The sequence below is a fragment of the Diceros bicornis genome, chromosome 12, assembly GCF_020826845.1.
Source record: "Diceros bicornis minor isolate mBicDic1 chromosome 12, mDicBic1.mat.cur, whole genome shotgun sequence".
Classification (NCBI taxonomy): domain Eukaryota; kingdom Metazoa; phylum Chordata; class Mammalia; order Perissodactyla; family Rhinocerotidae; genus Diceros; species Diceros bicornis.
The window spans coordinates 13,344,150-13,361,779 of NC_080751.1; the positions used below are offsets into that span (position 1 = coordinate 13,344,150).

The window sequence follows — 17,630 nt, forward strand, 5'->3', positions numbered from 1 at the left end:
CGTACCTGGGATCTGAACCTGGGCCGCCAGTAGCGGAGCGTGTGCACTTAACTGCTAAGCCACGGAGCCAGTCCCTCTAATCATTTTCTATACAGATTATATTTCTATGCAAATTGATTACTAAGAATTGTACACTCTATATATGATGCATGTAAACAGCTTATTACTCCGGATAATACATTGGGACTACATTCCCATATTTCTAAATAATCTTCCAAAATATTATTTTCAGTGCTTGTATACTATTACGGCATTTGTACACACCATTTATATTTTATGGATAGCCATTATTGTGTATTTAAATTGTTATATGTAGGTAGAGTTTTCCCCCACAGAAAATTTGCAATTTATACTGTACTCCCAATGAGGTATTCAAATAGCAGAACCAAGCTCTTTCCCAACGCTAGATTTTAATACATATTTTTTAATTGTATTAATCACATATGAACCTACATCAGCCTGGATCTCTGAGTGGCTACAACTAATAGGACCCTCCTATTTCTCCAAACTGGCCATACTACCTGAACAAAAAGTAGACTGTTGCATTACGTTCTTCATATTTGGGAGCTGTTTGTTACTTCAGCATAACCTAGTCTATTCCCATTGATACACTTACAAATATTTTTCCAGTTTTTTCCCTTTAATTTAAATCTGGTTAATAGTGTTTTTTGCCGTATGAAATTTTTTGTAATGGCAAATATCTCAAGTTTTGAAAATTGTGGATTCCTCCTTTGCTTTTACTCATTGAAAGCTTTTTGCTAAATAGAGATGAGATAAATATTCACCTATGTGTCCTTCTAGTTCTTTTATGTCTTGAGTTTTTACATTTAATTCTTCTTTTCTAAATAGCATTTACTATATTTTTTAATAATCATGGGATTAACACATACTTGAAGTAAAAAATCTTGAAAAATGTAACAGTAAACAAAGAAATAAAGACAAAAATCTTTTATTTTGTCACCACCACCCAAAGATAACCAGCACTAAATATTAAATTATGTATATTGTCAGCAAATCTTTTTCCTATTTAGGTGAATGAATGGAATAATACTTTATGTAAGATTTTCAAGCCTGTTTTTCTTTTTTTATAATTTTTTATTTATTTATTTTTCCCCCAAAGCCCCAGTAGATAGTTGTATGTCATAGCTGCACATCCTTCTAGTTGCTGTATGTGGGACGTGGCCGGAGAAGCGGTGCGGCGGTGCGCGCCGGGGATCCGAACCCCGTGCCGCCAGTAGCAGAGTGCGCGCACTTAACCACTAAGCCACGGGGCCGGCCCTCAAGCCTGTTTTTCAATTACATAAAACATTCTAAATATTTTCTCAGATAAATACTTTCTAAAATTTCTGCTTAGCATTTTGCCAGATGTAATTTTTTAATTCATTAATTTGCGGCCCTAAAATTGGTTCCAGTTTTTCACTATTATAAATAACATTGTGAAAACTACGCTTACACATGTGCCAGATAGCAACAAGATGGACAACAGGGCACCCACCAGATCCTGATGTTAGCAATGGGTGATTGCTCCTCTGAAAGCTCACCACAATCTTTGGTCTCCTGTCTTTGTATCCTCCTCCCTTCCCTTCTCCCTAACTGTGTCATCTTTTACCTAGTCTGCATGTAGGAAAAGTAGGATTTTTATCCACCTGATTGATTTCATTCTTTCTTCAGTCTTGTTTTTGGTTTATTCCAGAAATATTATTATGACTTATGTTCATCATTTCAGAAGGCCTCGTTTGTGTAAATTTTCAGTCTCCCAATCTTGTTCCGGTAACACATCTCATGTCTAATTAGTTCCATATAATTCAATAGTAGATGATAGTCTGGCTCAGACTAATTACAGCTATTAATGAAAGATAATGATATAGTGGTAATAAAAAGACCACATCTCTTTTCATATTTTGGAATTTACTATAATCTCCTCTGTAGCTCAAAGAGGATCATGTTTTCATTGCTCAGCTCTAAAACTAAAAGAAATGTCAGAAATCACATTTCAGTACACGATTAATATTTCTTTGCCCAGCTGGCTGTGCGGGCTTTCAGATTGCAATCTAATCTATTTTGCAAGCTTTTCTACCTAATTCTTGGCTTTATCACCAGATTAGATACTGAACACTGTTTTAGCTGCTAATTTCCTTGGACAGGCCATCAGTACTACAAAATAGAGGCAACGTTTTTCCTTGCAGCCACTTCTCAAGTCACAGAGATAACTGGTGGAGTTTGCAGTAAATCAGCCAGGGAAATATATTGATTAACATCCCACTGTTCATAGGTCTCTTAAAGGTCCAAGGATAGGTAAAGTGAATAATAAAGGGATTGACAACTGCCTTGTAAGAAGAGACAAAAAAAGCTTGGGAATTCTTTTATATTTGTTTTCAACTTAAAAATGCAAAGGTAGACAAGACAATATAATTAAAACCTCTGAAGTCAGAAACCCCATGAATAAAGTGGCCAAGGGGTTGTTCAAGAAATTCCAGAATTCAGTAACATTCGTATCAAAAAGAGGTGAATGAAGAGGAATGGAGGTCGTTGATAATCCCAGATTAAAATTTGTCAAAGCACAGAATGAAATGGATTTAATGTACTCGTATAATTCTATAGATAATACGCAAATGGGTTTTTAAAAAAGATACAAATGTTTAAGAGAGTGTGTTGTTATGGTTTCTTATGAGAAATAAAGACTGAGAAATGAGAACTGAGCTTAGAAAACTAAAAATGGAAATTTACCAAGACTAAAAAAGCAAGACCTCGTCCTCCTTGCCACAAATGGCTCTGGGAGAAAAAACCAAAATCCTAAAGGTTTTAGTGAACGAACTGCTTGAAAATCCCATTCTGTGCCCCTGTAACAATTAAAAATGACTGCAACCTGCCTGGTCCTGAATCGTTAAATTCCATGCCCAAATCTCCCAAGCCCTAAATCTAATTCCAATCCTAGGCTGATAATAACCTTTCCATAAATTCTCTTTGCAAAACACCGTTGAGATTTTGTTCTTAGCAGTTCTTCCCCTTGCCTGCAAGAACATGAATAGACTGGCTTGTGTGGCTGTCACAGGCTTCCCCCGTGATCTTTGAAAAGTCTACAACACATAGCAGCCGAGCTTTCATTCTCTTTTGGCTTTGTTTCTCTTCCTTTGTGTGTTGGAGTTTTCAATATTTTTTATTTATTTTTTTTTTATTGTGGTGAGAACACTTAACATGAGATCTACCCTCTTAACAAACTGTTAGGTACACAATACCGTATTGTTAACTACAGGAACAGTGTTGTGCAAGAGATCTCTAGACTTTTTCGTCTTGCAAAACTGAAACTCTATATCTATTGATCAACAACACCCCATTTCCCCCTCTCCCCAGCCCCTGCAACCACCATTCTACTCTCTGTTTCTATGAGTTTGACTATTTTAGATATCTCATATGTGGAATCATGCAGTATTTGTCCTTCTGTGATTGGCTTATTTCACTTAGCATAACGTCTTCAAGGTTCAACCATGTTATCACATTTGGCGGCAGGATTTCCATTTTTCTTAAGGCTGGATAATATTCATTATATATATATTACATTTTCTTTGTTCATTCACTGGTTGATGGACATTTAGGTTGTTTCCACATCTTAGCTATTCTGAATAATGCTACAGTGAATGTGGGAGTGTACGTATCTCCTCGAGATCCTGATTTTAATCTTTTTGGGTAAATATCCAGAAGTGGGATTACTGGATCTTATGGTAGTTCTATTTTTAATTTTTTGAGAAACCTCCCTACTGTTTTCCATAATGGCTGTGCCATTTTGCATTCCCAACAACAATGTACAAGGGTTCCAACTTCTCCTCATCCTTGCCAACACTTATTGTCTTTGTTTTTTTCCAATAATAGTCATTCTGACAGGTGTGAGAAAAGATATCGTGGTTTTGATTTGTGATTCTCTGATAATTAGTGATGGTGAGCATCTTTTTACATACCTGGTGATCATTTGTATGTCTTCTTTAGAGAAATGTCTATTTAAGTCTTTTGCCCACTTTTTAATCAGGTTATTTGATTTTTTGTTTTTTGGAGTTTTTTGCTATTGAGTTGTAGGAGGTCCTTATATATTTTGGATATTAACCCCTTATCAGATATATGGTTTACAAATATTTTCTCCTCTTCCATAGATTGCCTTTTCTCTCTTGATTGTTTCCTTTGCTCTGCAGAAGCTTTTTAGTTCAACGTAGTCCCACTTGTCTATTTTCGCATTTGTTGCTTGTGCTTTTGGTGTCATATCCAAGAAATCATTGCTAAAACCAATATTGTAAAGCTTTTTCCCTACGTTTTCTTGTAGGCAATTTACAGTTTGGGGTCTTATGTTTAAATGTTTAATATATTTTGAATTGATTTTGGTGTATGGTTAAAAGTCCAAGTTTACTCTTTTCTGTGTAAATATCCAGTTTTCCCAACACCATTCATTGAAGAGACTACCCTTTCCCCCAATACCATTCAAGGTAATCTTCAAATAAACTTACGCATATACAGCCAACTGCTCTATGACAGGAGTGCCAAGTTTATACAATGGCGATTTTTTACTTGAAGGTTCAAATAAAATCAATGCATTATCAGCCTGCCATCATACAAACTGTCCTCCCCACCTACTAAACACTTCAGCTACTGTCTTAGTGAGCAACTGAATGTTCATGCAATGTGTCTTGCTTGCCCTTCATTCTATGCCTCTCCACAAAGCATTTGCTCAATGCTGTGAAACCATGGTTCATAGCAACATGCTCAAGTCCCTCGCTCAAAAGTTCCATCACCCTCCTCCTTAATGTCAGAGACTTGCAAAGGTTTCCTTCTCTTCCTTACAATGTCTCTTGAGCCTAGAAAAACTGCATGAATACCGTGAAAAAGTACTGGGTCAAAGTTTAAAAGACAAGTTCTAGCCCAAATTCTAATTGCTATACAGTCTTCATTACTCAATAGTGCCATTTCCCCATTTGGACAATTTTGGAGTGGAGGATGAACAGATATATGTGTATAGACCTCACAAATTCAGTCACATGGACTCAGGCTCAGAAAAGAACTATTAAACACACACACACACACACACACACACACACACCGATAACAGCAACAATTTTAAGATGACTCAAAACCTTTACTTGTGTGTCTTGAAAACCAGAAAGAGGTCTTAGTACCTAATTTTCAGAAATGCTAAATTAAATCTTTACTTCCTTCATATGCCACAGCTGCTCCTGGGCCTCTCTCTGAAACTCCTCTTCACGCCCAGTTCACCTGATTTATCTTTCTTCTTCCTCTTTTCTTTCCTTAGTACTTTATTACATAACATGTTTAATGTGCATCAAAATCACCAGGAGGGCTTGTTAAAACACAGATTGCTGGGCTCCAACCTAGAGTTACGGATTCTGGGATGGGACCCAAGAATTTGTATTTCTAGCAAATTCTCAGGTGATGCTGATGGTCCAGAGATGGCTCTTTGAGAACTGCTGATGTAGATCATCTTAGCTTCTCTGTCTGTCTCTTCCTCTTTTCCTGCTGCCTCTGTATGTAATTCTGTCTCCCACTTTCCATTCTTCCAATTATCTGCCACAAAAATACCAAAAACACAAGTCTGAGCGATAATTAACACTCCTGAGATGGCAAAGACTGAATTCTTCTTGGTGGGCAGATGAATAGGGGAAAACTAAGTAGTCTCATTAATAACGATTGACTATAACTTGTATAAAATATGCAACACCATGGATGAATCTCAAAAACATCATGATAAGAGAAAGAAGCCAAACACAAAACATTACATGCTGTATGATTTCATTTACATGAAATCCTAGAAGTAACAAAAGTACAGTGACATAAAACAGATTAATGGTTGCCTCAGGCTGGGGTCCTGGGGAGGGGATTGACTACAAAGGGGTACAAGGGAACTTTCTGGAGTGAAGGAAATGTTCTAAATCTTGATTGTGCTGGTGGTTTCATAGATGTATACAGCTGCCAAAACTCGCTAAATTATACACTTAAAAATGAGTGAATTTGTCACATGTAAATTATGCCTCAGTAAGTGAGGGGAGGCCAGCCCTGGTGGTCTAGTGGTTAAGATTCAGTTCTCTCATTACCTCAGCCTGGGTTCAATTCTCAGTCAGGGAACCACACCACCCGTCTGTTGGTTCTCATACCATGGTGGTTGCGTGTCGCTGTGATGCTGAAAGCTACGCCACCAGTAGTATTTCCAATCCCAGCAGGATCACCCAAGGGACAGGTTTCCAGACTAAGACAGACTAAGAAGAAGGACCTGGCCACCCACTTCTGAAAAAAATTGGCCATGAAAACCCTTTGAATAGCAGTGGAGCACTGTCTGATCTAGTGCTGGAAGGTGAGAGGGTGGCGCAAAAAGACCGGGCAGGGTTCTGCTCTGCTGTACACAGAGTCGCTAGGAGTCCTGTAGACTGGACAACAACAACAAATCAGGGGAAACATGTGTACATACATACATGTGTATAGATAATATATACACACGTTTGATATATATATATAATTTTGAAATGTCTTCAAAAATAAAACGATTCCATTTAAATTCAATTGGTGGATTCTGCCCAATTTTCCTCTTATTTTAAAAGAGTTTTTTTGGTTTGTTTTTGTTTTTGTTTTTTGTCTTCTACTCCATATGCTAAAGAACACCTACGCAGGCTATTTTATACATAATCTGTGTCTGAATTAATGAAAGTGAGTGAGGCTCATTCTCCTCTCCCTGACTTGGGTTCAAAGGATGTCTATGAATTGCATTTGTGAACTAATAAACACTGGCTACATTTGCTTTAGTTTGAACATGGTTTACTTGATGAAGAAAATGTAAACAAATTTCAACAAAGGAACAGTGCAGTTTAGGGCAGATCTTCACAAATCTCTCTCTGTGGCAATGCTTGGTGTGGTCCCTTCTTTTCCATCTCCCAGAGGAATAATTACGCAAGTTTTGCTTTCTGCTCACCTGCCTCCTCACGTCAGATTTGGCATCTCTATTGCAAGATAATTGCTGCCTGGAATATTCAATTAGCTTTTAATTAAATATTGCTCATTAATATAACTGCAAGACAATAAAACATATGTCATTTGATTAGCCAAAAATTCAAATATAAATTACATTCATTTTTATGCCAACATGCACTTTACCTAATGAGACATTTGTCATCCTGCTATAAAAAGATTGTATGTGATCTTATTTTCTTTGAGATTTTTTTAAATGCCTGCAAGAAAAGTTTAAAAATTATACGCAACAACTCATATTCTTTTCCTTATCTCTACATTGACTATATAGAACAGAAAGTGATATACAGTTACATACAATGAATCTTCTTTATAACAACAGGTGTTTGGATATTAGCTTAATCTTCAATTTTTGACTGTCACTTCATATATCAAAATTTGTTACTTGTCAGGGGACAGATGTCTTTTAATTTAACAATGTATTTTTTTCCCTAATTGTAAGGGTAATATATAGTTATATAAGAAAACTTTGAAAATATAGGAGGGAAACCTATTAATACATTAATATATTTTCTTCCAGTTCTTTTTTTCTAAGAACTTTTTTTTATTTCTTACTCTGTTTTAGAAGAGTAAAATTATAGTATATATTATAAAATTTAATTCTGCTTTTTTAATTTAATATTATATTGTGACCATATACCATGTCATTAACTATTTTGAAGATAAAAGCCATATAATGTTCCATCATGTAGATCAACTATAATGTTTGGACCTTAGGTTTTTTTCCCTTCAATTTTTCACTATTATAGGTAAAAAGGCAAACATATTTATGCATAAATCTTGACCACGTCTCTGATTATTTCCTTAGGATTGATTTCCAGAAATAGAATTATTTTATCAGACGTATTAAGGAAATATCGTATTCTTAGCTCCTTGTGTCTTTACAGGGCAAGGACAGGCCGGATGTAAACACTTCCAGGCCCTGTGTAGACCCTGAACTTGATCTTCTCATAGGAAAGAAGAGTGACTGATATAGTTGGAGAGTTAGAGAGAGCTGATACTCTCTGGTATAGGTATCTGTGAAGTGTATCCCATCCCTTGACATCTTGGCTCACTTCGCTCTTGAAGAAAAATCATCTGGGCGACCCCACCACCACCACCAGCCCGGCAAGGAGTGACTGCTGTATTAAGCTTCACGACCTGTAAGTGGGATGGGGTGCAGGTGGGCAGTAGGAAGTCAGAGTTAGCAGATCCCAAGGTCTAGGATTGGAAGGAGGAGAAGAGCCCCACCAAGTTCTCCAGTCCACTTTACTCAACAGGCTTGTACTTTAGAACACTTTGTACTCCTTGACTCAACCTTGGGACTCTATCTACAACAACCCAAGTGGGGATAGGGGCAATTAGCAGGATTCAGGCAACAAGCTTCACTAAATCTCCAACTAAAGGATATAAAACAAGAGCTCAGAGAAGATAGAGCAGTAAATCCACACTTTGAAACACTCCTTCTGCTCCAAATACATAGCAGTGATAGAAAAAAATATGAAAAAAAAAGCAAAAACAATTCAAAAACAAGAGATGAGTAACTTCATGGAGTAGACATGGAAAAGAAATGCAAAATGGGAGCTGGGCTCTGGATCAAAAGCAAACAAGAGCAATTAGAAGTTCCATTACCATGAAGTAATAGGGAATAAAAGTGGTCCCCTAGGCTGGGCAGAGAATCAGAGAAAGACCCACTGCCTAAGACAGGGTTTGGTGAAAGATCTCCAATCCGTGAAAGCAGACTGAAGAAAATTGCTACCAACTCCACCTAGGACCACAGATTATAGCCATGGGAGGCCAAAAGACATAGATGAAAGAAAATTCCAAAGAACATGATGACATCTAATGCTAAGAAAGACATTTAACAAACTTAATGTGATCTTGAATTCATTCCAAGTGATATTAATTTTATAGAACAGTCTGAATGACTTTTAAGCAAACATGTTAGGCCCTCCAATGACATAAATGAAGGAAATACAGCCATAAAAGAGAAAAGAAAATTATAAAATAAAAGCAAGCAGAAATTTTTAAAAGGACACGTGGATATAGGAAAGAGATAGACATCTTAAAAAATAAAAATATGACCATTAGAATTATTTTAAAATCAATGAATGAGATAAATTCTAGAAAGGACACAGTTGAAGAGAGAATTAGTTAATCAGAAAATAGTCTGATGATTCACCAAAAGCACAATAGTGAAGACAGAAAAAAACTATACATACACACATACACATATGTGCATATACATACATACATACACGCACACATACAGAGCAGTACAAGACATGGAGGAAAAAATAGAGAAATGTCAACGTATGTCTAATAAGAATCCCACAAACTAGATGGAAAAGCAGAGTAGCAATTTTTGACAAATTAATGACTAGGATTTTTCCATAATTGAAAGCACATGTATTCAGAGTAAACATGGACTCCAACCACTAAGATAAATAAAAATAAATTTATACTAAGCTACAGGGTGCAATTATATAACATCAAGGAAAAGACTAGAAAAACTTAAAAGCTACTAGGGAGAAAAGACATATTATTTAAAAGAAATATTGAGATTGACGGCAGGTTTCCCCTTTCCAGAAAAAGATTTTAGAAGATAATGGAGTAAAATCTCAAAAGCACTGAGGGATAATAACTGTCAGTCTTTTGTTTGTTTGTTTGTTTCTTCTTCACAATCTCTCCAACATCTAAATATCTAGATGTTGGAACATCCTAGGGTTCAATCCTTAGATCTCTTCCTTTATCTCCTCTCACTGCCTCATGAGCTCATCTAGCCTCATAGCTTTAAATGTCATCTATATGTCAATCAATTGTTTCAGTTACTTATTGCTGTGTAACAAACTTCTCTAAAACTTAGAAGCTTAAATTTACAATTGATTATCAGCTCTCATTATTCTGGGAGTTGACAGGCTCAGCTGGGCAGTCTGAGGCAGGAGGCCCATGAGGCTTATTTATTTCCAGGTTTGATGCCTAGGCTAGGATGACTGGTACCATTAAGGGCCAGTTAGGCATCTCTAGCTCCATAAAGGATTCTAACTTCCTCACAGCATGGCAGTATCAAATTAGTAGATCCTCTTACATGGTGGCTGATGCCCAGAGTAAGTATTCAAGAGACCCAGGCAGAAGCTGCAGGGGTTCTTATCACTCAGCCTTGAAAGTCCTGGAATATCACTTCTGCCACATCCTATTGGTTAAGCAAGCCACTAGGGCTTAGAGTCTATTTTCAACACAGCTGCTAGAGTGATTATTTTATTTATTTTTTTATAATTTTATTTATTTATTTTTTTCCCCCAAAGCCCCAGTAGATAGTTGTATGTCATAGCTGCACAACCTTCTAGTTGCTGTATGTGGGACACGGCCCCAGCATGGCCGAACAAGCAGTGCGTCAGTGCGTGCCCGGGATCTGAACACGGGCCGCCAGTAGCGGAGCACGTGCACTTAACCACTAAGCCACGGGGCCAGCCCTAGAGTGATTATTTTAAATCTATATCAGATCATGTTACTTCTTAAAAGTAACCCAACCCCCCCCCAATGGCTTCCCATATCATTCAGAATAAAAACCAAAGTCGTTACACCGAATGACATTACCTTATCCAATCTGATTTTTGTTCTCTTGACTTCATCTCAAAGTATTTTCCCCACTGCATTCGCAGCCATCATCTCACTCCAAGCACAATAGACTCCTTGATTCTCCTCAAACACATCAGGTAATGGACACCCTGCCACCTCAAGTCTTTGTACTTATTTCCTCTGTTGAAACCACTCTTCCACCAGATATCTATAGACCTTGCTCCCTCACCTCCTCAGAGCTTTGCTCAGATATTACCTTCCCAGTGAGTCTTCCTTTGCAATCTGCTCCCCTCCTATCCCTTCCTCCACTTTGTGTTTTTACCATACCAGTTATGATCATTAGAAATACTATTTGGTTATCTATTTATTTACTGGATTAATTACTGCTATCTCCATCTACCACAGTGTAAGTTCGTCAAGGCAAGAATTTTTATCTGATTTGTTTCCTGGTGTATCACATACCTACAAGAGGGCCTGGCAGACTGGAGGTGCTCACTAAACAATGCTGTGCTGATAAATTTTTAATGACTAGCTCTCAAAAACAAAAACAAAACCCTGATTTGTAGCATTTGCCAGTTTCCATGGTGTATGTACTCCCACCATCCATTTTCAAGCTATGTGTCCCTGAACATGGAGTTGGGAAGCAATAGCAACAATTGGTTCTCGTGAGCCAGTACAAGTTGTCTCCACCACACCACTGTAATATTTGTTAAAAGAATGAAAAAAAAAAGGAAGAAAGCATAAAACACGTACCAATACTATAATTCAAAACTGAGCGAAATAAAGATTATTTCAGATAGACAAAGACCATGGAAGTTCATCACCCACAAACCCTCATTGAAGGAACTACTAAAAAATACTTTCTTAGAAGAAAAGCAAAACCAGAGAGATTGCATGGAATACAAAAAATAATGGTAGTTCAGAAATTGATAAAATGTATTGATAAATGTAATTAACAGGAAACTGTAAAAATAAAAAAATAAGAACTAGGGGCCGGCCCAGTGGTGTAGTGGTTAAGTTTGCATGCTCCACTTCCGTGGCCTGGGGTTCGTGAGTTTGGATCCTGGGCGCAGACCTACACACAGCTTATCAAGCCATGCTGTGGCAGTGTCTCACATACAAAATAGAGGAAGATTGGCAGAGATGTTAGCTCAGGGACAATCTTCCTCATCAAAAAAAAAAAACTAAGAAAGGGAGGGGCTGGCCCGGTGGCACAAGCGGTTAAGTGCACACGTTCCGCTGTGGTGGCCCGGGGTTCGCCGGTTCGGATCCCGGGTGTGCACCGACGCACCGCTTGTTAAGCCATGCTGTGGCGGCGTCCCATATAAAGTGGAGGAAGATAGGCATGGATGTTAGCCCAGGGCCAGTCTTCCTCAGCAAAAAAAAAAAAAGAGGAGGATTGGCATTGGATGTTAGCGCAGGGCTGGTCCTCCTCACAAAAAAAAAACTAATTTTTTTATGTTTAAAGTGTGATGCTAAAACTCTAGACAACAAACAAAAAGAAGAGGGAGTTCAATGATAAAGAGACTATTGAAATAGCCTTTGTCTTTTTTTGGAGATGAATAAAGATATTGAAGAACTGTATATTAAATATTTTAGGATAACAACTAAAAGTTTAAAAAATACTATCTATAGTTTCCAAACCTCCGTAGTAAAAAAACAGAGAGAGAATATTGAAAGCTTCACATTCCAGTATATAGGGAGAAATAGAGCAAGGGAAAAGGATAATAAAGAGAAAACATAAAATAAAAGGATAGAAATAATTCACAATACATATAAACAAATTAAATGTCTCTGTTAACCAACAGAAGCATTTTTTTAATTCCAACTTTATATCTAAGACACATACCTAAATAAAAACAATACAAAAAGGTTGAAAATTAATGGATAGAAAGCTTGCAGGTAAAAAAAATGACTTACAGTTAAAAAAAAATGACAGATGAAACACATGAATTTACTTATGATTCATTCTGAAAACATATGAATTTACTTATGGTTTATTCTTATTCAAAAATCTCAATTCTGTGTGCATTATTTTGTTCCTAATACTTTTTACATTTTCCCACTAAAAATGGCAGTAAATGCTTTTAAGGAGTACACTCACAGAAACAAAGACAGTGGTAAAAGAGATGTTAGCCATAAAATTTTAGAAGCTGTAAAGCAAGTGTATCCTTGGTCATAGACTTAGCTAGTAGTCAAAAAAAGCAAGAAAGCAACCTGATTTACACTGCAGACTCAAAATGCTTAGGGTTTGGTGGCACCAGGGATCTCTGGAATGGGGAGAAATAATGAAAATTATACTGCAAATAGAAAGACTGGCTGAAAATGTTTAAGCAGCAGTTCCCCAGACCTCCTCATGGGACTATTTGAGGATTATATGAGTAATATGTGTAAAGCATGTGGAAAAGTGTCTGGCACAAGGCAAGGGTTCTATATATGTTTGCTGTTATTACTCCACAGTGAGAAGTTAATAGATAATTCTACCAACAAATGGAGAAGTATCAATGTTAGCATACAATAGAGATGGAGATAAATACTAAAAGACTTATCTAAAAGAATTTAAAGTTATTTCATCTGGGGAGAGGGAAATGGGTGTTACTAGTTTTTTATAACAAGTCTCATAGAATATTTGACTTTATAATTGTGTTAAAATAAAAACCTAAAAGAAAATAGGGAACACAAGGCAGGGAAACTACTAACCAGAAAAAAGCTGGTGTAACAATATTCATACTAGATAGAATAGAATTCAATATTTAGGAGAGATAAAGAGGGACATTACATAATTACAAAAGTATAATACTTTTGAACTTGTGTGTACCTAGCAGCATAGCTTTACAATAGACAAAGGAAAAATTGACAGGATTATAAGAAGAAATGTTTTTAAAAACTTACACAGTCAGAAGTGGTATATTAAGCAAAGAAAAAAATAGAATATGGATTATCTGAGCAATAAAATTTAAAAACTAATCTGTTAGATATTCACAGAGCCCTGTAAGCAGCAATAATTCAAATATGCATGGGATATTTACAAAAGTTGGCCAGCTTCTGGGTCACAAAGAAAGTCTCAACAAATAAAATAAAATTTAAAAATCCGGATTGTACAAACCACATTCTAAGACCACAATGAAATTGAATTATACATCAATAGTTAAAAAAAAATTTCTAAGATATCCACGTGTTTGAAAACTTAGAAAAAATTGTCTCTTAACTCATAGGTTAAAAACAAAATTATAATAGAAATCGATAAATAAAGAGTGAATAATAATGAAAGTTCTGTATAACAAAACTAGTGGGTACAGCTAAAGCAATGCTTAGGGTTATATTTATGCCTTTAAATGTATATATATAAAAAAACCAAAAAGTTAAGAATTCAATGAGCTAACTGTTCATCTCAAAAGCCAAAAAAAGTGAAAGAAAATAAAACCTAAAGAAAGTAAAGACTCAAAAATTAATTCATTAATTTAAAATAGAAACGATGAAGACTATCAATAAAACAAAAGGCAATTTCTTTGAAAATATGATTAAGATTCACAAACGTCTAGCAAAAATGATTTAAAAGAAGAGTAAAAAGTATTAGGAACCAAAAAATGCACATAGAATTGAGATTTTTATATGAGAAAGTAGTATAAAAATATTTTACCTCCCCAAAATTATAAACTCAAAAAAAATGGACAATTTCCTAGGGAAATGTAAATTGGCAAAATTGACTCAAGATAAAAGAAAAACCAAAGTGAACAATCTATTTAATGTAGTACAAAGTTCAGGAGTGTTAAGTCCTGTAGCAGGATGAACGTCCACCTATAGACCCAGCAGCCCTGGAGGAACTGATCTGTCCACTGGAGTGTATGCTTGCACCTAGCTTGGTAGCCATTAGGAGAATGGGTGGGGTAGGGGTCCCAGGACAGTGGCCACAGGAAGTTGTGGACATGGTACCAGATGTGCCCCACTATTTGCAGGCAATATGTCTGTTCAGAAATCCTTAAGGCCTCATAAACTCTGGCTAGCACCTCACTCAGTGAGCCTTGAAATTGGCGATAGAGATTGCAGTCACCCAAGCCCTGCCAGGGTCCGTAGATGGCATCCCTGAACATCTATGTCAGGTCAGGCCACCAAACAGATTGCATGGCTCAGGTTGGAGGTCCAGGTTGTTTTCAAGCAACAGACAAGAGCTGGAGGAGAGACACTACCACTTCTCCTTTTCTATGAGGCAAGGAAACATACCACGCTCAGCTCCCATGTAAAACAATAGCCTGATATCTCTAGGTGCAATGGGGTTAAACGGACCTGGAATGGGTGCTACAACATTAATGGGCAAAATGGGAAATGTGACCAAACAGAGCTGCCAAAGCCAAAGTAGACAGTGCCCTCCTGTGGAAAAAGAATTTTTTTAAAAAAATAAACTCCTGTGGGTGACCTGCTGCTGATAAGTATTTTTCGGAAATGTGCAGAAGGCTACTTACACTCCACCAATCAGGAGCAGCCAGCTGACAATCCTCCATGGATCAAGATGGCTAAAATCCTGAAGTCAAACACTACATGACCAACTATTATGTGCAAAAAAAAAAATCATTGACTTTATCATATAAAATTTAAACCCAAGAAGTTGTCTAGGGTTCAACAAAACTAGACAACTTATTTTTAATATACAGAAAGAAAGAAACATAACATCTAGTTAATAGAAAATACATTTTTCCTGCCCCTACTAAATAAAAGTGAATTAAAAAAAAAAAACAAAAACGTAGTTTGAATCGGTGTCCAGTTATTAATCTTCCCCTGGGGACTCACTTATTTCCACTGGGACCTAAGGCATAGTCACCCACAAGGGAAGAGCAACACGATTTCACAAGCCAGCTTGTGACTTTTTTTCTGGGAGTGGCAGGAGCAATGGTGTTTGGGTGCACTGGGCACTGAGTCAGGTCTTTGCTCAGTCCCCTGAACACACAGCACCAGCAAGAGGGGAGGCAAAGTCGAGAGGAAGAGAGAAAGTGTCCAAACTCCCATGGAGCTGTAGTTTCGTGCTGGTCTCCAGCAGCTGCATAAGGTCCTGCTGGCTACATAAGTGTGATGGTATCTAGACCACTACCATGGAAAGAAACAGACCCTACAAAGCAGTTTCTGCTAGAGAGCTGGCTGCTAAAATTTGCCAAAACACCACTGATCCTATTATTTAGTCTCCCCTTCTTGCAGCACTCTCCCGCTCTTATTTCTGCTACCCTTACTCCTCTTCAGCTGTAAACTTTCATTCCTTTCACCTGCCCTGTTTGCCCTGTCTGGGAGCCCTCTCTGGGCCTCACTTCTTTCCACATCCAGGCTGGACTCCCTGTTCCATCTGACTGCGCTGTTGCTTGCACCCTTGATGACCTAGCCCTGCCCCATCTACAATTCCCCAACCATGACTCCATCAAATCGACACCTTCTTCTCCTTCCTCATGGCATCCAAGCATGGCTGGAGAAAATGTCATAGCCCGAGTGTTGGAATCATTTAAATCTGTGGTGTACAGCCTCACAGTCTTCTCAGGGCTCCCCGGAAATCTGTCTCCCTGTTCTTGACCAGCTTGGCTATTCTGGAATTTACCCACTTCCCCAAAGTTAGTTATTCTCCTCCACCTGTCCCCACACAGACTCTCTACATGTAATTTCATCTCCTACTTCAAGGGGAAAAAATTAAATAGAAGCATAGTGCAGGAATTCTCTCAACTTGTTGATGGTCAGCCACCAAAAATACCTTTATCTTCATTATCTTATATTCTCTTCCTCTTATTTCAATTAAAGAATTATTCCTGATCTTTTCCTCCTTTCTTCACTCTACCTCAACTTCCACATCTATAAAATAGAGACCATAATACTGACCTTACAGGGTATTTGTAAGTATTAAATGTCATCACTTAAATGGAACACACACTTGTAAGGCTTTTCAAAAATATCTTTGCTGAGATATAATCTACACACCATAAAATTCACATGTTTAAGTGATAATTCAAGGATTTTCAGTATATTCAGAGTTGTACCACTATCACCACAAACTAAATTTAGAACATTTTTATCACCCTAAAATGGAACCCTGTACCTATTAGCAGTCACTCCCCATTCCTCTCTCCCTGTATCCCCTGAAAACCACTAATCTGCTTTCTGTCTGTACAGACTTGCTGATTTGGTACATTTCAAATAAATGGAATCATACACTACCTGTTCTTTTGTGATTGGCGCCTTTCACTTAGCACAATGTTCTTCAAGTTTCAACCTGCAAGGCTTTTTGAACAGTCTCTGGCATGTGTGAGTGTGCTGTGAGTGTACTGTTTGCAATTATCATTTCCTGGGCTTGTTCTTCCTCAAGGACTAAGTCCCAACCCTTTCCATGCTTCTGGAACTCCAGTAATTTTTCTCTCACTGCAGTATTTTCAAGTCTCTTATTCTACTTTCATCTCTGACTTGGCATATAAACCTTCTCAAGCCTATCCAATATCTAGTTACTGCCTATCTCTCTCTCCAGAGAAAATCAATTTAAAAACTAGTCAACTATTTCAATTAGCAATAATCACCCCTCGGATAAACCTCATTGGCTACGATATTGCCACTGCACAAAGCTAAAAAGAAAAACTAGTCAACTGTTAATGCCACATTTTCCTATTAACTTCTCACAACTAGTCTAGCATCTAGTAGTGGAAAAGGCTTCTTCTCTTAGAATTGCCATTGACTCTGAGAGATGGACCCTGAAAACCACCATGTTTGATGGGGCTGGCCCCGTGGCTTAGCGATTAAGTGCGCGAGATCCACTGCTGGCGGCCCGGGTTCGGATCCTGGGCGCGCACCGACGCACCACTTCTCCGGCCATGCTGAGGCCGCGTCCCACATACAGCAACTAGAGGGATATGCAGCTATGACATACAACTATCTACAGGGGCTTTGGGGGGGAAAATAAATATATAAATAAAATCTTTAAAAAAAAAAAAGAAAACCACCATGTTTGATCTATTAACTATATGAAATGGCTAATATGCAACCACTTTTGACTTACAAAAATGGCAATTTTATATCATTCAATCTGTCAATGCCCTCTA

General features: G+C 37.5%; 1 pseudogene; it reads right to left on the reverse strand.

Annotated features, from left to right (window-relative positions):
- Positions 1-17,053: 17,053 nt before the first annotated feature.
- On the reverse strand, positions 17,054-17,158 carry LOC131412299 (U4 spliceosomal RNA; annotated as a pseudogene).
- Between the last annotated feature and the right edge of the window lie 472 nt (positions 17,159-17,630).